Source organism: Mus caroli, unplaced genomic scaffold, assembly GCF_978045245.1.
Source record: "Mus caroli unplaced genomic scaffold, Mus_caroli_1 scaffold_10, whole genome shotgun sequence".
NCBI lineage: Eukaryota > Metazoa > Chordata > Mammalia > Rodentia > Muridae > Mus > Mus caroli.
Window position 1 is genome coordinate 20,335,077 of NW_028227265.1, and position 22,141 is coordinate 20,357,217.

At 38.8% G+C, this 22,141-nt stretch overlaps 1 long non-coding RNA gene across 5 annotated transcripts in view; it reads left to right on the plus strand.

Annotated features, from left to right (window-relative positions):
• The window catches only part of LOC115031731 (uncharacterized), a 104,085-nt gene extending 82,749 nt beyond the window's left edge, over positions 1-21,336 (plus strand). For 2 of the 5 annotated variants that reach the window (XR_015048710.1, XR_015048712.1), the window contains 4 exons: positions 14,661-14,766; positions 15,203-15,408; positions 18,308-18,461; positions 20,921-21,336. This is a non-coding gene — a long non-coding RNA (uncharacterized LOC115031731). Of the gene's footprint in view, positions 1-14,660; positions 14,767-15,202; positions 15,409-18,307; positions 18,646-20,920 lie in introns of all 5 variants that reach the window. The other 3 variants (XR_015048713.1, XR_015048711.1, XR_003837382.1) reach the window with 3 other exon arrangements.
• The last annotated feature ends 805 nt before the right edge of the window (positions 21,337-22,141 follow it).

Here is a 22,141-nt window from a genome sequence, read left to right on the forward strand (position 1 = left end):
GTACCTAACCCTTGGGAGACTGGAGGCCCGAGGGAGTTTAGAGGTTGGATGGGGTGGGGGATGGGGACAGGGGGTGGGGGGAAGGTATGAGATATAGAACAGTCGGAGGGTGCATGGGGGGAATAAAATATGGAGTGTAAAAGAATAAATTAATTAACAAAAAAGATTTTTGTGGAGGTGTCTGCTTTTATTTTGATAGGTTTTCCTTTGTAAGTGACTTAGCATTTCTCTTTTGTAGCTTTTGGGATTCTTTCTGGCCTGGTTTTCATAGCCTGGGATTATAAATGCTTCTTAGAATTGGACATTCACTTGGGCTGGAGAGATGGCTCAGTAGTTAAGAGACTGACTGCTCTTCCAAAGGTCCCGAGTTCAATTCCCAGCAACCACATGGTGGCTCACAACCATTTGTAATGAGATCTGATGTCCTCTTCTGGAGTGTCTGAAGACAGCTACAGTGTACTCACATATAATAAATAAATAAATAAATAAGTAAGTAAATAAATAAAAATCTTTAAAAAAAGAACATTTGCTTACTTCATTCAATGGGAAGTTGAATGGTTTAGTTTCACTGAATCAATTTTTCATTGGTCATTCTATGATTTTAAGTCTGTATTTCAGTTTCTTCTTCTAAATGAAAAATTAGGTATACACCACATTCCACAGGCCACAAATGCTATGGTCAAGATTACTTTTCTCACTATTGCTGAGGACAATCAATCCTCAACAATCTCCAATCTCCAATATTCTTTATTCTGCCTGGTCTAGCCAATAAATGCTGTTTGGTTTTAATATTATATATCGGGCTTTTTATTCGTATAGTTGTCTTTTCTCCATGATCTCTCCTTGCTGTTTTTTTTTTTTTTTCATTCTAAGTTGTTGAATTTCTCATTTAAGTTCTTGAGCTTCTTGCCCGAGTCTTAAAGTGACATCTTTATTTTATTCATAGGCTTATCAGAATTGTCTTTAAGTCCACTGGTCATTTATAAAAGTATACTTTTAAATTCTTTTGCATTCCAACCATATCAATATCTTTGGATTCAATTGCTAAAAGTTAAACATTTTATAGGTATTATGTTATCTGGATTTTTATATTTCTTGTGTTCGTATGTTAGATTTTCATCCATCTGTTAGGTTGGCTGCTTCTATATGATGACCTTCCTATAGAATAGTCTTAAGATTTTTGACCACAGCGGTTATAGTATTATTTAGTAAAATGAGTTAGTCTTTCCATATAACATTTTAGTTTTGAATTCTTAGAAGAAACACTCTACTCATGGAGTAATAATAACAATAATAATAAGGCATCAGGATAGAGAATTTACCTAAAAAGTTCCAGCCCCCAACATGCATCATAATGACATTATGTCTTGCTTTAGAAGCAAGCAAGCAAACAAAACTGTGGCCTCCCTTCCCCCAGCCTGGAACCTGCCTGCTCAAGGGTGGAGCTACCGGCTCATTCGTCCTGCCACGCCTACCTACTGCTGGAACCTGCCTTTGCCGTCTGGAGGCACACACGTGTTCGTCCTGCTACTGGACCCCGAGTTACTTGGCGGGAAATTGGGTTCCCCCCCCCTTCCTTTATTAACTGAGTGTCTGGAATTAATAAAATTGAGTCTTGATCAGAGTCTTGTCTTGACTCCATTGTTTCTTCCGCCCCGTCTAGTTACCTCTCTTTCAGCCTGAACTGCCATTTTCAGTTGAACCGTTCGTGTTGTGGACCGCGGGCGGGCCGCAACAAAAACCCTTTCAGTTTCATCTAGCAGTTTTGTGTTTTTATTTTCCAAGATTACATTATTTTTGTTCCATTTGAATTTTTGGTTGTATATTATAAGACAGGAATGCAACAGTCTGGCTTGTTGTGTTAGTATAAGACTATAATTCAAGAACTCAGGGTTAAAAGGCAGGAGAATTATGAGTTTGAAAAAACCCTGGGCTACACAGTGAGTTCCAGGTCTTCCTAGGCAACATGGTGAGAGGCCCTATTTCAAAACACCAAAAAAGAACAAATGAACAAGAAAGTATGCAACATTTTTTTGTGTGTACTGATGACTAACTGATGAATACGTATAATTTATTAATGAATATCTATTTTTCCCACACTAGTTTCCAGCCTCACATTTAATAAATATTCTTTTTTTTCTTCTGGTTATCAACCTGCATAGTCAAGTATTCTTTCCACACAACTCTAAATCAATACTCTTAAGTTTTAATATTTAAGTAGGGCCATCCTCTTCTCCTCATGCTACTTGGAAGGAATTATCCTGATTATTAATTAATTACTACTTCAAATAACCAACAAAGGCAGGTTTCCTGATGCTCAAGTTCATCTAGGAAGTACTCCATCTGCTTCCTATATTCTTCATCCATTTTCCTTCTTTTCTTGCAACAACTTTAATTTCTTGAAAGATTGATTATACTTTCACTAATCTAAAAGATAATGGAGATTATTATTAAGTTAAATACCACTGCTGTTTAATTTTTTCATAAGCCATTCTTGCCTCGATGAGTTTTAGATACTTAAATATTTGCCTTGAATTCTTTAGTGTCCTTGCTTGCATGCCTGCTTCATTAAAAAACCAGCAACCTTCTGTTCTCTTCAAAGAAAGATACTAAGTAGCATTTCTGTATCCAGATCTGTACTTGATACAAAGGTTGTGTGTGTAAAATATTTCACATTATTTATGTTTAGAAATATGCATGCAAAGTCTTTAAAATTAACTCCTATGATCAATTACTATTACTTGTTCTGTTCTAAGTAACTACAAATTACCTACTGTATGGTAAATGGGAAATACATAATAGATAAATGGATGAATAATTGAACACAGATTCTAAATTTCTACTAAGAGAAAAAAAAATGTACCATTTAAATTCTATAGTGATCAAACTACATCTGAACACCCAAGCCTACTCTGGGCATCACAATTCAGAGTCCAGGCTGAATTTAACTGAATACAATTCGGAGACTGGATGGAGAATGACACACAACTCAGATGATAGGTAGAGATACTGGGGGAACTTACTGCATCTAGCCATCAGAAGACAGGAGTAATGAGACACAGTGGTTTTCACATAGCAAGCACACATCCTGGCAGTGGTGGGGGACCCGGGAAAGGGGACACGGTAAGGCCCAGTTCGGAGGATGGAAGCAAGCTGGTTACAAATTTATAATCAACAGGTTTCAAGAAGATTTTCAGAGGGCTGGAGAGATGGCTCAGCGGTTAAGAGCACTGACTGCTCTTCCAGAGGTCCTGAGTTCAAATCCCAGCAACCACATGGCAGCTCACAAGCATCTGTAATGGGATCTGATACCCTCTTCTGGTGTGTATCTGAAGACAGCTACAGTTTACTCATATAAATAAAAATGAGTTTTTTAAAAAAGAAGTGTTTCAGAGTTGGGACTGTGCCAATAACGAAACAAGGGGCAGGCTCTTAGTGGACGGCGGCTTTCCTCTCAGTAACCACTGTGAACTTTAATTTTTCTCATCTATGCAACATGGATAATCAATATGCACTTATCTTTCCAGAAATGTATGAATATTAAGAAGGATAAATACACTAGGTGCACACACACTACTTGATACCTGCTAGGCATTCAAGCAGTCCGTCTCTGAAAACGAAGCTGCCCTTTTGGAGAATGTCGTCATTTCTCTTTGAAACAAAGTAACTAGTTATCTTTCCGGTTTTAATTATTTTTCTCTCTCTAAAATTGGTCACGTGGCATTTCACTCTAACCTGGTCCTATTACTGCTGGATTCTTAGAGGTTCTATACTCCGCCCTTTATCAGATCCCTCTTCTCCTGGTTATCCGACTCCCATTCAATCATGGAGGCTCCCATTCTAGTCACGTGACTCTTCGGAGCATGCCCAACTCGTGGCTTTGGAAGCTAAGGACAGCTTTAAATTACCCCCAAATTACTTAAAACATTATGAGATGCTTTGTGATTTCTTTTTTGTACCTCACTTGTATAGCTCTCAAGGGTGACGTTGGCAAATGTTGGAATATTAAATGGTCTGATGCTTCTACAAGTTTTAAGCTTTCCTTCCGGTTGCCACTATTAATGTATTTGAGTCTGGCCATGAAGACGACTTTATCCCAGCCTGCAGTAACACACTCTAAATGTTTCTTCCAGTGTCTGTTCACTGTAACTATTCTATCAAACTTCCCAATACATGTTTCCCCCTCTCAAAGCTCAGGACTTGCAATGCAAAAGTAGTGAAACATAAGACACTTGATACAAAGAAAACCTTGTAAGATAGCTCTTTAATTTCAATACTTTGCTTTCACTATTCTCAGTCCTATATAACGTGTACCTTTACTCATATAGCCTGAACTTTTGGGTTGTTCTCTGCTGCTATAAATGAATGCTTTCTCTGTGTAGCTACTACTCTAAGGTCTAACACCAGAAGCATCTTTTGGGGTTGGGGACATAGCTCATGGGGACTGAATGAAACTCTTTATTCAATCTAGAGTAGCCCCACAAGACAAGATACATCTTCTGAGCCTTCCTTACCACAGGAGGAAGAGATCTCAGTTTGCTATATCTTATCATCTAAATCACTCCTTGGAACTCCAGTTCTTGTTCTGTAGAGGCGTCCAGAACATAATAATGGTGAGCAGAACTTTCCACCATGATGGAACTGCTCTCTGTGCTGTTCAAAAGGACAGCTACGAGTCACAAGCAGTACCTAAAGAGTTGGTAACTACACTTTAGACATTGGTCTTGAGGGAGATTAAATTTGTCTTCCGCTGTGTACAATATTTACTAAGAAATAACTATTCCTGATAGTACATAAACATTATGTGCATAGTATCTTCAGACACTTTTCTGTTATCATCCTCTTTCTTAAGATAGTTGCTGTATCATCTTCAAATGACTGGTATATTTCCGTGTTCTTAGTAATCACACTGGAATGAACCAAATATTTTCCTTGGTATATGGGGTGATCATCTAGACTGGCTCATGATGTGTTTCTAAAAAATTCAATATAGTCAAGTGAATCCATAAAATGAAATGTATACATCCAAGAGAATATTATAAAATATAAAAAGTACTGATTCATGGCATATAGATGGATCTCAAAACATTATGCTAAGTTAAAGAAGCTGGTTAAAAAGAACATACTATTTATTATGTAATTCTATTTATTTATACGTATGTATGTCTAAGAGTATTTTACCTGCATGTATGTATGTGTACTACTTGGTGGGGATCAAAGGAGGCCAGAAGGAGATACTGGAACCTCTGAAACTGCTGTTCTAGGTGGGTGTGAGCTGCTGTGTGGATGCTGGGAACCACACCTGGGTCCTAAGCAAGTGCAGCAAGTACATTTAACTACTAAAGCAGCTCTCCGGCTCCCAAGGGGTTCAATTAATATGAAGCATCGTAAATAAACCAATATAGACAAGCACATTAGCAGCTGCCTAGATTTGGAGGGCTGGGAGGAGTGGAGAGAGCAGGAGTGTGTCAGCTTTCTAGAGTTAGGAAAACTGACTAGGCTTACAAATTCATGTGAAAATAATAAAACGTGTATCTTTCAAATGGATGGACTGCATGATATGCAAATTATATTTCAATAATACAGATTTTTAAAAAAAGATTTATTTTATTTATATGAGTACGCTGTAGCTGTTTCCAGACACACCAGAAGAGGGCATCAGATCCCTTTACAGAGGATTGTGAGCCCCCATGTGGTTGCTGGGAATTGAACTCAGGACCTTTGAAAGAGCAGTCGATGCTCTTAACCACTGAACCATCTCTCTAGCCCAACAATAATAGTTTTTTTTTTTTAAAGTGTAGTTATAGTTTTATGGTTATAAAGGATCCTTAATATAGATAATAAAATTGCTAAGATATGCATTTACACACACACACACACACACACACACACACACACACACCACTTTTCTTTATCTTATTATTTGAGACAGGTTCCTGTACTTTATAGCTCATGCTGGCCTTGAACTTAAGATGATTTCATAACACACTAACGTGAGTGTATCTATCACTCTATCCAGATAAGGTTCCCCTCCCTCCTCTCTCCCTCCTTCCCTCCTTCCCTCTTTCTCTCTTTCTCTCTCTCTTCCTTCCTTTTTCCCAAGATAACAATTCACAAAACCCAGGATGAACTTCCTATGTAGTCAGGGATAACCTTGCCAGTCTGATCATCTGTTCCCAAGCTGAGAATGCAGGTGTGTGGCGCTACACCCAGGACTCTATCAACTGAGTGACGTTCCCTGCCCTTTTTTGACAAACATATCTCAATCTATTTAATGGTGATGTGTCATAAAATTAAGTTTTAAGAAAATTTTAGGGATACACAGAAGAGAAGGCTTCCTGGGATCAACAAGGCACACACACCATCCAGAGATCTGTGGCTGGTGAAGAGTGGGCTACATCAGCTTCTCTCACTAAGGAACCTTCTCAAGCTTTGAGGGGTTACATCTTGAAAATTATATTAGGAAATGAAAAAAATATAACAGTAAATAAAAACAAACACTGCAAGTTAAAGTGCTTCCTGCTAGCAGGCTCTCATGGGACGATAGATCAGAATTTTTGTCACCGAATACGAGAACATTTGAATTGTGTGTCAACTTGAATTCTGCATCTGTAATTACATTTAGCACTCATTATTTATAAGAGTAAAAGCGTTCTGAAGCCAAGATCTCACCTCTAGTTTATGTGAGGTTTGAAGTCCACCTGCTGGATGAGGTTAACAATATAATCATCCCCCAAATTTGCAAGGAGGCGCCTTGATTCTATGAATCCAAAAGATCTCCTCTCTCTGTTCAATGGGTAAGAAAAAAAGGGGAGCCACTTGTCTGTGCTGTATACCCCACTTCTGCCGACGTCTCCCCCTCCCCTCTAGCACCATGCTCAGGATAGAATTTATTTTTTATGCCCTGCGTGGTGACTTTTCTCACGTTTTTCCCCGTCACCAACTACTCTCTTCCTAGAAAATACGGGTGATAGACAAGTCAACACTGAAGGTTGCTGGGGGCAATTTTCCATCACTACCCTTGATCCAGCTGTACAGAGTGACTGCAGCCATTGGTGCGTCTGGATTACATGTGGCTTTCCCATCCTCTACTTACTTGGAAGCAGCCACCTCCAGCTGCGGAGGATAACAGGGCAACTCAAAGGGCTCAGTGAGTAAGGATTATGCAGATACCAGTTCTCCCAGTGAGCTAACTGAGCTAACACTCCAACCTAGCCTCTGCCGAGGAAAACCGTTATGTTCCGTATGAGCTGGAACTAGGTCACTCTATCCCCCAGCTAAAACTGAGCGTTTGAACAGCCGCCTACCACCACACTAAAGAAGGCATGATTGCAGAACATATGGGAAATGTGAGATGCATCCGGCTGAGGTGGAAAGAGCAGGGCGTCTATCCTGGTCAGGGTGGAGGACACTGTGTACATGTGTGATACGGGTGCATCTCTTTGCCATTAAACATAGGCCTGATAGATACTCATTTTCATTGAAAGTGGGTAGCTGTTAAGTCCCAGATAGTTAAACAACCACACATTCTTCTTGAATGACTCACTAACACTTAAAATGGATATGCTGTTATTACATGGGATATAAACCTGATCATTTACTTCATTCGAAATATACATTTGGGGGCTGGAGAGATGGTACAACAGATAAGGATATTTACTGTTCTCCCATAGGACCTGGGTTTGGTTTTCAGCGCACCTACATGGTGGCTTACAACCATCCATAATTCTAGTTCTAGGGGACCCAACCCCCCTCTGGTCTCGGCAGGTGTCTGAATGCTTGTAGTACACATGACTCGAGCAGGTAAAGACATAAGCACAAAAACAAATATTTAAGGATAGAGGGTTCTACTGTGTTATTCAGAGGGTTGTAAATTCCTACAAAGTCTTCTCTGGGTAAGTCTCTAAGACTACAGGAGTACGTCAGTGTGCCCAGCATACAAAGTAGTTTTACCTGCACACGTTGGCAAACGCCCATAAGCCATCCACTCTGGAGGTGAAGGCAGGAGAGTCACAGGTCCAATGTCAGTATAGGTTACCTAGCAAGACCTGTCTCAAAAAGGCATAGCATATTCTTACAATATTCAAGAGTAAAGTGGAATAAAAATGGTATTCTTGTGTGATTTCTATGTGACACAAAAAAGGAATCTTATTTTTCAATTAAAGTAAAATAATCTCCCCAATTTCCCTCATTTCAACTGCACAGCTCTCACCCTGGCCTGCTATCCTTATAACTCGGCCTCTCTATGCTCACAACAGACGCATACTCTCGCCAGCCTCAGAAACAAGTTAACACAAGATAACCCCCGGTTCCTGACAGCCTTTCCACAGCCACTCACTTTTCTTGGGCCAAGTTTGTTATCCCTAGTTTTTCCTCTTTATTGTATTCGAAGAGTTTTCATTGACCATTTCTACTGTTATTTTCTCACTTAAAAATGTTATCTGGTTCAAACTCTTCTAGATTTCTGACGGTTAGGGTGTGTGTGTGTGTGTGTGTGTGTGTGTGTGTGTGTATGTATGTACCCACAGAACCACAGGATGTCCAAATATTTGATCAGACATTACTCTGGTTCTATCAAAGGTGTTTTGGTTGAGATCAGCATTTAAATCTGTCAACTGAATAACATGGATCATGTAAGAGGGCCATAGGCAACCCACCAAAGGCCTGAGCATAGCAAAAAGCCTATGTTCCTTAGACTGAGAGAAAATTCTCCTGCTCTTCATGGCTCTCTACAGCAATGTTCAGCTCTTACACTTAGTCAGGGACGCCTGCTTTGCAGGAATTTGACTCACATCACACTCCATAGGTTTTTTTTCTTGCGGGGGGGGGGGTGTTTGTGTATGTGCATGCACATGGGCTATCTCTTGAAAACCTTGATTAATAATCTGTCCACTCTAACTCTTGTTTTTGTTTTTCTGAGACAGGGTTTCTCTATGTAGCCCTGGCTGTCCAGGAGCTCACTCAGTAGACCAGGCTGGCCTCAAACTCAGAAATCCGCCTGCCTCTGCCTCCCGAGTGCCAGGATTAAAGGCGTGGCCACCACGCCCGGCCACTCTAACTCTTAATACCACTTTCTAGATAATTTTTATTATATCAACAAATTTTATGAAATTATCTAAATCCTTCTATCAAAATTGATGTGTATGTATTAGATACACACACATATACATACATATCTTTAGTTGCTGTTACACGTGTATTACATAAAAATATATAAAAAGAGATTATTTATTTGAAAGAGAACAAGGCATGGAGTACCTTGGAGGGTTTGGAAGAAAGAAAGGTAAGGGGAAGATGATATAATTTTAATCTCAAAAAATAAAAAAATGGTATTTAAAAATTGATATTTATACTGCCTATATTTTCTTAGCTCACATTTCTCACCAGCTGGGCTGTTCAGTACTAGAACAAAACACCTGCTTATTTGCTTCAAAAGAAATAACAAAGATGACCAACAATGCAAAATATAACTTATGAAGTTTAAGATTGAATGTATTTGTATATATTTACATATGTATATAATACATATACGTATTAAATAAATACATTTACATCTCACCTAAAACCTAACATACATTTAGTGTGTTTGTTTTTATTTAAACAAATCACACTTGTATTAATATGAATTTTTATATCAAAGTATTCATCTCCTTTGTTCTTTTATCCTTAAAAGTTAGGGTACTAAATGCAATTATAAATAAAGTTATCCGAGGTGATTTAAAGGCCCAGTTGGCAAAATGTCTTATGTTTGATGAACTGCATGCTTTATGTTGTTTAAACCTCGTTCAATTGCTTTGCTAAGAGTAAGTAGCAACTCCTAGCACGCCATCTGGTGAGGGTCTCTCTGTGGACCAAGCCAGAAAAGGAAGTGAAGGAATTTTCATTTATTCCATAGTTGTGGTTGCAAAACTGCAATCACAATATGTTTCTAATGCAATAATATAAGTGGGACTTCAGAGCTCAGAGACCTCATGAGATCTGATCCAAAGGTCTGGAATATTTAAGGCCGTATCTCATCAACAAGGGGAAGGAAGGCTGTTTCCGTTTCTAGCTTTCCTATGACTTGGAAGAAAGAAATAATAATCCAGGAAATTGAAGTCTATGAGCTGGAAAATATGAATTTGATCTTTTAAAAAGCATTCATTAAAAAAAAATAATAGGTGGTTCCTTAATGATAGACCACGGCCCATCAGAGACGTCTAAGGAGAAGATAATCAGATGGGATCTGATGGTGTCACTGTGTGTGCACATCTCTGCTGATACAAAATGTTGAAATTGGTTCTTCTTCTGTCTTTTCATTTTGTTTTGTTAATAATGATTTTTGTCCAAGCCTTGATCCAGTCCAATGACTAGAGAATGGAACTTCCCCCCAGCTCTCTGGGGACTCCATTCCAGAGACTAATAGATTTCACTGTCAGAAAACATTTCCCGGATTCCGTCTTAAATTTCCGTTACTTAATTTCATCCCAGTACTTAACCATAAAGCCTCTTACCCTACCTTTAAAGTGACTTGACTTCCATGATGTTTACGTCTTTCAAATATTTGTGAAGTGCTGTAACTGGACGTAATAGAAAAAAGAACAAACAATATGTTTTCCTCTAATCTTTCGGTGTAAGTTAAAGTCTGAAGCTTGCCCTACGTTTATTTTCTAGTTTGAACATTAGGTAATTTGCTTAACTGAATCAAGTGTGGGGCCACAAACTGGTATTCTCATTGTGATCTCGGCAGTGCTAGTAAAAGAACTTAGCTTCCAGCGATGTGATGTGGAGCTCTTAGATGTACATACTAAAATCTCACTGAGTGATCTCACTGAGGACCGTGTTGCGAGACCATACATAATTTGCTGACACTATCATCACGAATCAAGTCCCTTGGCAGTACGACTTGCCAAGCACCGTCTAGGCTGCCAACAGAATGACTGTGTTTCTGTTTATTCTCTCCAGATGTACTTTCTAGCTGCATTTTTCCAGGTTGAATCACATTTCATTTCCTGCCCATATTTCTAACCACTTTAGGTCTCTTTTATGTGCCCTCTCTGGTTTTGTCAACACCATCTGATTCACCATCGTCTGTAAATTTAATTAACATGATGTGTACCCTCTCGTATAAATCATTAATGAAATTTCTCTACAATTTGGTTTTTTAATCTGATCCTACTTAATGTTTGTCGTCCTCATGTTTTCTTAAGACTATAGCACTTCCGCCATATAATACATTGTTTTACTTGCGAATAGCAGACTAACACAGATAAAGCTCAGAGCTGCTATTTCCTTCTTGAGTATTAGTGTAAAAATATCTTTATTGTTGAACAAGATGAGGTTTTACTTACAGTCCTCTGTCCCTCAATAATTGCTACATTTTTCATCAGTGGTCTCATACCACACGGTGACATAAAATTGTCAAAAGAATCTTCAGGACAAATTTTACTGTGCAGGGAGCTATTTTAATCTTGTATCACAATTTACAGTAATACCATTCTGCCATTAAAAAAAAAGAAAAAAAAAAGAAAAAATGTTTTCATTTCAACTATTTGGAATCAGTAAGCTGAATCAAGATAAACAGTTCATAGAAAATAAGTGTTTCATTGTTTTTTCATTTATAGCAGCTGCTTCCTTTTATTTTGTCGGTTATTTTTAAATCCTCTGCTAGTCTAAGAACTACTTTTAAACTTTAGCCATGAATTGGGCGTAGTAATACACACCTTCAGTCCTAAACTCAGGAGCTAAAAGCAGGTGGATCTCAAGGCTGGCTTGGTCTACGTAGAGAGTTCCAGATCAGCAGGGGCTACAAAGTGAGACCTTCTCTCTCTCTCTCTCTCTCTCTCTCTCTATATATATATATATATATATATATATATATATATATACACACACACACACACACATATGTATATAAATTTGGGGTCCAGAGAGATCACTTAATGGGTCGACGTGCTTACCACCAAGCATGAAGATCTGACTTTGTTCCCTAGAATTAGAATTGATTCCTAGAGCTTGTTCTCGAACTTCTACATGTATCCTGTGGCGTGCACCCTTACACATACATAAAATATACACACGCTAAATATAAAAGGAAAAGATAACATGTATTTTATAAGAAAAACCTCTTCTTTCCCATAGGGGCAACCGTTGGTATGAGCTTTATGAAATTATAATTTATCCAAGTAATCCTACAGCCAGGCAGCAATGCTTCAAACATTGAATATCTTGGATGCTTTGGGTTATTAGTTTCCATTTCATATGAGTTAATTATTTTTTCCCTATGTGTTTTCTATTTTCCTGCATGAACATCTTGCCATCTGTTTCTAATAATCTTGCAATTCTTGTCTTCAGAAGTCCCTCACCTAAATCCCCAGTGTTAGCTCTACATACCAGCGTTTCTTCTCTTAAACCCTTAGCCTTACCATGTGTCTTGGAACTTGAGCTAGGAATTTGAGCTGCCTTTTTCTCATTTGTAGGTAGATACATATTTTAAGAGCGTATTAATGGTCTAATTATGGAAAATACATCTGATTGCACTAAGTCAATAAGAGGAGCCCTTAACCTAGTTTTTTCAGCCAATTCTCATATTTCATTTTATTTGTTAAAAGGCTAAATATATGGGCACCTAAATATAAAATCTACATTTATTTCCTCAAAAAATTAAATACCCCCTATTTTTAGGTTATCAAATCTGTATTTGCATAGTCTCTTTGCTGTTACTACTTCAATTTATTTTCTATTTCTCATTTCCAGATGCATGCAGCAACCTAACACATTTCTGTTTTTAAGTCAAAGCTTATCTTGGTTTTCACCATTGAATATGGCTACTATACAATAAAACGCTGACAAAGCTAGGACTCATTTGTATTTTATCAGCTATCTTACCATTGCTTTAAAGGTACATGTGTCAGTAATACACATTTGGAGAAAGAGAGTCATCTCCACATGGTTTGAAGTAGAAAAAAAAAAACAGAAACAATCAAAATGACTAATTATGACTAATTATTAGGGAACTGGATAACTATAACCTAGCTCAATAGTATATAAAAGTACTATAAACTTCACTGAAATTGGCAAGTGTCAATTTAGTTTCTCCGTGAGAGTCTCTCTGCCCTCTAAGACCTGAGATTTAAATGTCAAGCAACTTGTGGGTACCCAGTGACACTTTAGTGGGTACCCAGTGACACTTTAGTGGCAAGCAGTTATAAAAGACATGTCATTCCATATAAAGAGAAGAATTTCTGGGGTATCATTTACTCTCAGAGCATCTCACTGGATGAATCTGATTCTAGACTTTGAAATTACATCTTGGCTTAGCTTCTTCCCCGACCCCTGTCTGCTTCCCTATCGTCTGTGAGCATTCCCTCAATAAGACATTGCACAGGAATCCCTACTTTGAACTGATCTGAAGGGTTACAACTTGAGAGTTGTGTCAGCAGTAGACAGGAAGGGGGAGAGTTTAGAATAGACCACGTGTCAAATGCCAGTGAGGATTCCAAATTAGTAGTCTCTGGTTGGAGGCAAGCTACTGCAGTACAACTGTTATGGATTTCAATTGGGAACTAGAATGGGATACATATTAAAAAAAAAAAAAACAACAACTCTAATTGGCATGTGCAGCAGTTTCAGAAGGAGACAAATGAAGACAAACAGAAATATTATGGAATAGGATGGTTGTTATATGAACTAACAAGAACATGGAGAGAGGAATGATGGGATTGGGGTAACTAATTACCAATTTAAAACAATGTAGGAGGCAATGAAGAGATGACTTAGCAGTTAAGAACACTTGTAGCTCTAGCAGAGGATCCGAGTTTGGTTCCCAGCACCCACAAGGCAGCTCACAACCACCTGTAACTCCAGTTTCAGGAGATCAACCCAGATTCTGACCTCTGAGGACTCATGTACACATGTGATTTTTTTTAATAGACTTTTTTTTTGTTCTAGTTTTGTTTTTATGATTTTGAGACAGTGTTTCTTTGTGAAATAGCCCTGGCTATACTGGACTCACTTTGTAGACCAGGCTGGCCTCGAACTCACAGAGATCCACCTGCCTATGCTTCCTGAGTACTGATGTTAAAGGTGTGTGCCACTCTACCTGGCTAACTAGATTTTTTTTTAAAGTAAAATTAAAAAACATTTATCTCTGGGTCATTTTCATAGCAAAATAAATAAATAAAAACATTTCATATAAAATGTCTTAGTCACCATGTAAGTGTTTCACATAATAGAAGGCAAATGAGCCCAAGCATAGTTTCCCTGCTTCTAAATAAAGAGATAAAACTAGATATGTTAGCAGTTAGAAGACCTCTCACATTGGTTCCCTGACCAAAAGTTATCATACACAAAAGTTATCACACACAACAAAGTTCCATAAAATACTCTATACTCTATCCATTGGCAAGTGAGGAAAGTAAGTTAAAAGTATTGTGTTTCTATAGGACAACACAAAGCTCAGCCTTATCTTTTAAAAAGTTAAAGAACAGAGTACAAAGGGTTAATTTTATTGTCAGCTTTTCCTAACCATAATGCTTTTGGTCAGTTTTAGATACTCCTTTTTTCTTTTTTTTTTTTAATTTATTTTTTACATTGCATATTCCATTCCCCACCCCCACCATCCACCCTCGACTGCTCCACATTCCACACCTCTTACTAAAGTATATTTCCCTCTGTGCCAGGTTCAGCATGGCCACAGAAAGGACAGTATGACATGGTTTCCTGTCCAGGAGCAGAGCCAACACAACATGGGACTTCTTGAGCGCTGACAGTTACTGTAGGCATAAGGTTTGTTTGTATAATAATGTTAATAAAAATATATTTTACTTTATGTTCCTCTTTCAAGAAATGTTCTCCCTGCTAAGGTTAATGATTCCATGATAATCAGAAACAGCATGATTCTGAGAAGCAAGACTATATCTCTGTAACACTTAGACCTTCAGGACAACCCTTAAGGCTGTTGGAAAGAACTCTGAAAACATGAGTTCAAGAATACGTAAATCAGTGAGAACAGTTCTTTACAAGATTTCTCAACTGTGCAAAATATAAGGATGCAATATGAATTATATGAAGGGCTTCATGGAGCTGAAAGAACAGAGGAAGCTATACTAATGAGCCAGCTTTGTCAGAAAGATATTAAGGAAAGAGATAAAGAGATTTAGGGGGTGACAACTGATCTCAAGGCAATATCCCACCCAGCTAAGCTTATTGTTTATGTTTGCAGTTGAACAAGTAATAGTTTGGCCTTTTAATCTGAAATGAACTACAATCCAGAAATGGAGGGCACACTTGTGATCCAGATCTTGAGGCTGGAATATACAGCACTTTGAACCAGATCTTGAGGAATAGTGGCCCTGAAAATCTAACCATAACCCTGAAAATCTTAGGACTGGACAAAGTGGTAGACACCATTAATCCCAGGAAACAAAGGTAAGCAGATTTCTGAGTTCAAGGTCAGCCTGTGATAGAACAGGCACTAGGTGAAGAAGGGCTTAGGGCTTAAATTGTACATACCTTTAACGCAGCATTCACAAGACACAGCTCTCTAAATTCAAGGTCAGTCTACAGACCAAGTTCCAAGACAGCCAAGCTTAGGCAGCAAAGGAGTTGGAAAACAGAAAGCTGTTGATAACATAAGAGAACAATGGGGCCATGTTCCAGCTCCAACAAGCAGTAGAATTTGGCAGCTTGTGGCTCTGTCTATAAAGTCAAGGGGCTCTGACATAAAATGCTGACTTCTGGGATAATCAAAAGAGAACCTGGGGTAAATGATTGAATTGATATGCAATTTCTAAGGAAGTACCTTATGTAAAATAAAAGACTGGGATTTGGTCTGCAAGATCTCAAGCAGAAAGTTATCTGGAGCGAGAGCTTTCTCGAGCAGAGCATAGAGCTGCCAACTTGCATCCATCACTGACTCTGAGTCATTTGTTCGATGCTTCCAAACACCGTTTCCTCAAGACCCCTGACCAAGCTGAGGCTGGTCCTTGGCACCTCTATAATGTCGACAGGCTTCATACAATAGATAACGAACAGGAGTATTACCTCAACTTCCCTCAAGCAAGAATCAATCAGATTACCTTTGGTTTGATCAGCCACATTTACTTTTGTGTACTCTTTCTGATTCTACAGTAGATTATTTCTGGCCTCAAACGTCAACAGTCTGCTTTGTCTCTAGCCTGCTAGGCATCCCCATCAGACATCTCAATGGACAAGCCTCCACAATGGCATGAGACAGTTCCTTAAATTAAGTCTCTTTCCATCTATAAAAACAGCTTATTGGTTCTGCTTCTTTGGAACAATAATGAATACAAGTTGGTAGACACATGACATTGCTTGACAGATTCTCACACAAATGGAGTAGCCACAGCAGAAGATAGTAAATTACAGTAACATAACCAAAGCAGTAACCCCAAAGAGCTTTGCACCAGATGGGTGCCTTTACTAATAAATGTTAACATGCCTTCTGATACATGATATGCCTACTGATCTGAAAATTGCCTTCTTATTTACATTGTATTAAGGTATACCTGCTTTTGTACAATTTAATAGTCTCATGGATCCAAGACTGGCCTAGAACTCCTTTTGTATTGAAGGATGACTTTGAGCCTCTGATCCTCCCCAGTGCTGGGATTATACCACAACTGGGTTAGGCAGTACTGGAGAACTAATCTAGGGTTTTGTGCATGCTAAGCAAGCACTATACCACCAAGTTACATTTCTAGCCCTAGATATTGTATTAATTTTAGTAGGTAGTAACCCAAAAGAACCAATGGAAGGCTTATGTTGAGGTGGGACAGAAAACCAATACACAGCAGGAATTGTAAAAGGTTTCTCTGCTTAGAGTCTCAATGAGGAGAACCTCAGGGAAGGATATTACAATAGCACCTGACAAAACAGACTCAAGCTTCTGCAGCTCTTTGTTGGTGAAATTTAAAGCACATTAAAGTAATTTAATATGTTTCTTTTATAAACAGAAGCCTCTTAATAACAGAAAAATTGTAGAGATGACATCTTGTTTAAATAGGAGGTACAATGTTAGTGTTGTCAATTATTAAATTTAATTTTAAGGTACACCAGTTAAGGCATATCTGTAGTGAGATTTACATATTTACTCTTCCAGATTTTCTTTTAAATAGGAACTACCAAATACTGATGTTAGTCGGGGGCATATGGTATTAATTGATATTCAACAATTGGAAGGCATTTATAGAATTATAGCAAATTATTTTTATGATAATTGCAGTTTAGCACTTCATTACATTGCACATTAATCAGTTCCAAATGAAAGTTAGGTAGAAGCTCTTCAATTATACAGTTAATGGCTTTTAAAATATGGAATATTTCTTTGTACTTGAATCAAGGTCTAAAAACTTTCCCAGAACTGGTTTGAGCTTGCATGGCAATGGATAGTCTAATTCTTGTTTTGTTAAGCATGTACAAAGCAAATACTGTTGAACTGGAACAACTCAGTATATCATGTGTAAGTGTGGTTTAATATTGAACTAACTGAAGAGTGTGCTCTTCATTAAACACATTTCCAAAGCCACTCTCTCAATCATGGTGGTTGAATGAGCTCTTCTCATTGGAAAAGTTTGCACTTTAATACTATGCTCAAAATTTCACAAACACAACTTTACAACTGCAAAGCCACCAATCTGTTGTATGTAAAAAGAAATTTGGGATAATTAGGTTCAGTCTCTGTCCCTCCGTCTCTGTCTGTCTATCTGCCCCCAAAACTAACAGGACGGATAAGGTCTAAGTCTCTGAGAATGATGGAGTTCATGGTTAACAGTCCTGGCTTAAAACACATGACAGACCCAAATATTTTCCACCAAGTATCTGCTGGGAAGTCATCCCAGGAAGTCTTTACCATTGACTCTCAGAGGTTTGTCTAGAAAAGGCTTTCTCTGCTCCATACACTTTACTATTCATCAACCCACATCTTAGTGGATCCCACTACACATTATACTAATGTTTTATTCTGTTTCTTAAACAACAACTCATGACATAAGAAAGTAATTTTCCCTTCTTTTCTAGTTTGCCTTATTTTAAAAGTCACTATAGATCCTATTCTCAATGTCTCTAATTGGCAAGCTAATAATCTTGAAGTTGTTGATTTTCCTAGTACAAATACTTTCCTCTACTGCAGCAAAATAACTACCAATAAATTATTTACCTTGCTTAGCTAAGAGAGGTTTGGCAAAATTGACTTTAGGGCAGCTTTGTTTTCATTTGATTTTTTTTGTTGTTGTTGTTAAGAAATTTGACTTCATGAGATAATTGCAAAATTTCTATCTTTTCTAACCATTGCTTTCCTATAACTTAGGAACACTGCGCTGAGTACTTGGTATCACATATTCTGTTGTAGCTATTATGACCCTGAGTGATCAACACAATGTTTTTCAACAAATTTCAGCAAGAAGATCTACAGTCCTCTGTGAAGCATACTGCAACTGTAATGGCTCACAGCTACAGTGAAGGTAAACACGGCCTTGCTCATCAGACTGTGTCAGTTATGGTCTATGTCACAAGACAGCCAAAGAGAGCTGAACTGACTGGACATTCCACATGACACCACACTGGCCCACTCTGTTGATGGATTATATTCACCAAATCTAATTAAACAAAATGGGATGTCTTCATAAGAGAAATGTGCTCTATGAGGTAAGATAAAATGCCCATAAACAGAAAGTCCTGACATCATGATGAAGATTTCAGGGTCACACAGGATACGCTGGGGTACCTGCTCCAAATAGGAAGGCAATATATTATGTATAGTATAATTTTGAAGATTCTAAGGCTTTGTATACCTCTTCCAATTAGATGCACACTTGGGAAATAGCTCCTATCTAGCTGATATGGAAGACTATGGTACAAAGCACAGGTTCTATACTAGGTTTAGGCTACCTGATGACAGCTGTATTAGGTAACACAACTGGCCCATTAGCCCAAGGTTATAAAAACTAATCAATTACAATACAACTATATATGGGCATCTCCCATAAAGTCACTTAAAAGTCTTTGACAAAATATTAGCATGCCATATTCAACTATATATGTATATAGACATATGTATATATGAGTATATATATGTATACATATGTAGAAACATATACAACAAAGTAATAGTTATTGAAAGTCTGCAAAGCTGATTTGATATTTGAAAACTGATGTAATGTTATCTTCCAAATTAATACTCTAAAGAAGAAAATCTACATGATCATACTAATTACAACAGAGAAAAATCAAAATAAGACATTTTCATGAAAAAAGTCCAGAAAACTGAAAATGAAGGAAATGTACTGTTGAAATCTAAATATGAAGTATCTTTCACAAGCTTATGCTTTACTTACTTGGTCCCTGGCTGAGATCCCTAGCTTTAGGAGGTGGCAGAAATTTTAGAAGATGGATCTGAATAAAAGTAGGGCCTTGGCACATGCCTTCGCACAGCATCTCCCCTGCCTGTTGTTTTCCCATCACCACCACCCCAGTCTCTCTCATTGCTTCTTGTCAACTCTGAGGGAAGGATATAGCCTCTGCCGTGTGCTGATGCTGCCATTAATTAACACCTAAAATCAAAAGCTGAGGATTAATGCAGCCAAAGACTGTGGACTGATACCCCTGAAATTTCCATTCAAAACAAACAGTTCCCCTAAGCCATGGCACCGAAAGACCCAACACAGAAAACTGGTCTCAGAGGAGTGGGCTCACTGAGCTGTTCTGTCTGGACTGTGGGGAAATTTTAGCCATGTGTGGAGAAGTGGGCGAGAGAGACTCAACCATTGTAAGCAAAGCTTAATGGGTTTGAAGGCCAGAGAGTGGACAGCAGACTGTGCTGGTGAGGTTTCAGAAGGGAGCAAAGACTCATGGGAACTTGAGTAAATATCATCATTGTAAGATCTAAAACCAGTAACAAGTTGTTCCCATTTCCACTGTGCCTGAGTCTGCCAGAGTTTAAAGGTGGTGGGTTAGTTAATCTAGCAGAGGAAATTCTTTAAGGCACTCCAGTATTTGGACTGCATAATAATGGAGGGATGCTATCAGTAAGATTTATAGTGTGAATAGTAGAAAAAACATGCAAGATAGGAAGACCCACAGATGATCTCAGAAGATCTTCAGATGATCTCAGAAGACTGTACGGCTAGAGCTAAGGGAGGTGTGGTTTCTGAAAAGGTTAGCACCATCAAAATCTGCCAAGCCCTATGCATTGAATTGACAGGAAGGCTGCTGTGAGGGTCTTTCTTGAATTGTCCAGATATCTCCCAGGACAGGCTCAAGGATATTAAAGAGCAGATAAACTTAGAAGATATTCTCCTGAGAAAAGAGAGGCTCTAGAGTGCCCCTTCTACACAGACTAACTAGCATTTCTCTCACTGTGCTCAACTGCCCAGCATTCAGCAGCCTTGGTCCATGGTCTGTCAGGTGCTCTAGCTGATGGCAGACTTTTATGTTGTCTGTATGATGCTGGGTCTTTTGGGCATGCAAATTGTAAGCGCTAAAGGTCATGAAGGATTTCACCAAGATTTTAAAGGAAATCCTGAAAGGCTAGGTAGTGTGCAGATTTGGAGCCCCTGCAGGGCTCCTCAGGCAATGTGTAAAGCTGGGGGTATGGCGGGAGTAGAAATGGAGATGCTTGGATAGAGAAGACACCAAGAATGAGAAATCACTTCTGAGGAGAGCCACAGGCAATGAGTGAGGCTGGCGCCCAAAAGAGCCCATGTGGGCTACAACCGGCCAGGCCAGACAGTGGGGGTTACACTATGGGAGCTCACAGTGGCGCAAGTCATGGAGGCCAAGTGTTGAGGGATTGCCTCTCCCGTTCAGTCTTGTTTTCATCAGCTTCCTCTTTGCTACTCTTCTGTTGTTCTCTTCCCAGTTGGAATATGTATTTCATGGCCATTTCATCTCAGAAGATTATAACTACCTTTTCATTTCACAGGGGCTCCCAGCTAAGCATCTGCATCGAGTCTCAGAAAAGGCTTGGGCCTTGGACTTCTGAACAACATTGGAACTGTCAATATTTGGGGGACTCTTGGGGACAGTCTATGTACAATTTGTATTGTGAAATGGCCATAAACCTTTCCGGGCTAAGAGCAGAACACGATCATCTGAAAATACAATCTCCTTGACAAGCCCAGGTTTTAGACCCTTGGTACCCAGCTTAGGAGGTGGGAGAACTTAGGTAGAGAAAGCAGATCACTGGACATGGACCTTTGAAGACCCAGCATTGGGTCTCATCACTTACTGTTTGCCATCCACCATGAGGTGAGTAGCCTCTGTCACATGTTCCTGCTGCATGGTATTCGGCTTCATCCAGTTTTATCAAGAACTAACGCAGTCAGACCATGGACACAGCCAAAATAAATCATTCCTCCTACTGAGTGGTGTCGGTTATTTTTTTTTCCCCAGTGATGAAATGTCTGTCTAACATCCTTACTTATCAAACAAAAAACGTGGAGATGGTTTACAGCCAACAATTACCTAATGGTCAAAGACTGACTCCTTTCCCCCCCATAAATAGTAACCATATAAAGATGTATGAAATAAGTCTGGAGAGGTAACTCAGCTGGTAGAGAGCTGGCTTAGCATGCACAAAACCCTGCGCTTAATCCCTCTGTGTGTGTGTGTGTCTTAAACCAGACATGGTGGTACACACCTGTAATCCCCATGGAGACAAGTGGATCAAAAGCCCAGGGTCATTTTCGACTATACAATGAATCTAAACATGTCAGACTTTGACATGAGACCTGCCATAAAAAAAGAGAAAGGGAAGAAAACACCAAAATCAGCATCACTACCAAACTAAGAAAAAAATCTAAATGATATGCAAACCATCACACACACCCCTTTTGCACTTGTTACAACTGAGGACACAAGAAAAGGAAACTAACTTGACATCTAAGGACAGGCAAATGTCTCCAAGAAGACATGGGGTGTGAGCACTGACTTACCTGGGTCTGAACACTAACAGAACATAAAGAAATGAGCAAGAAGGTTCTGGTTAAAGTTGTTGTCACCAAACAAGCCAGGCCAAATGAAAGTTCTGAGAACCTCCACCCTGAGAGACAAGGACTCAAGAAAATTTGTGTACGTGAATACTTATTAAGTGTTTAAGTGTCAGATTCCAGGCTGGGAGGGAGACTAGAGAAAGCTTCCCTTT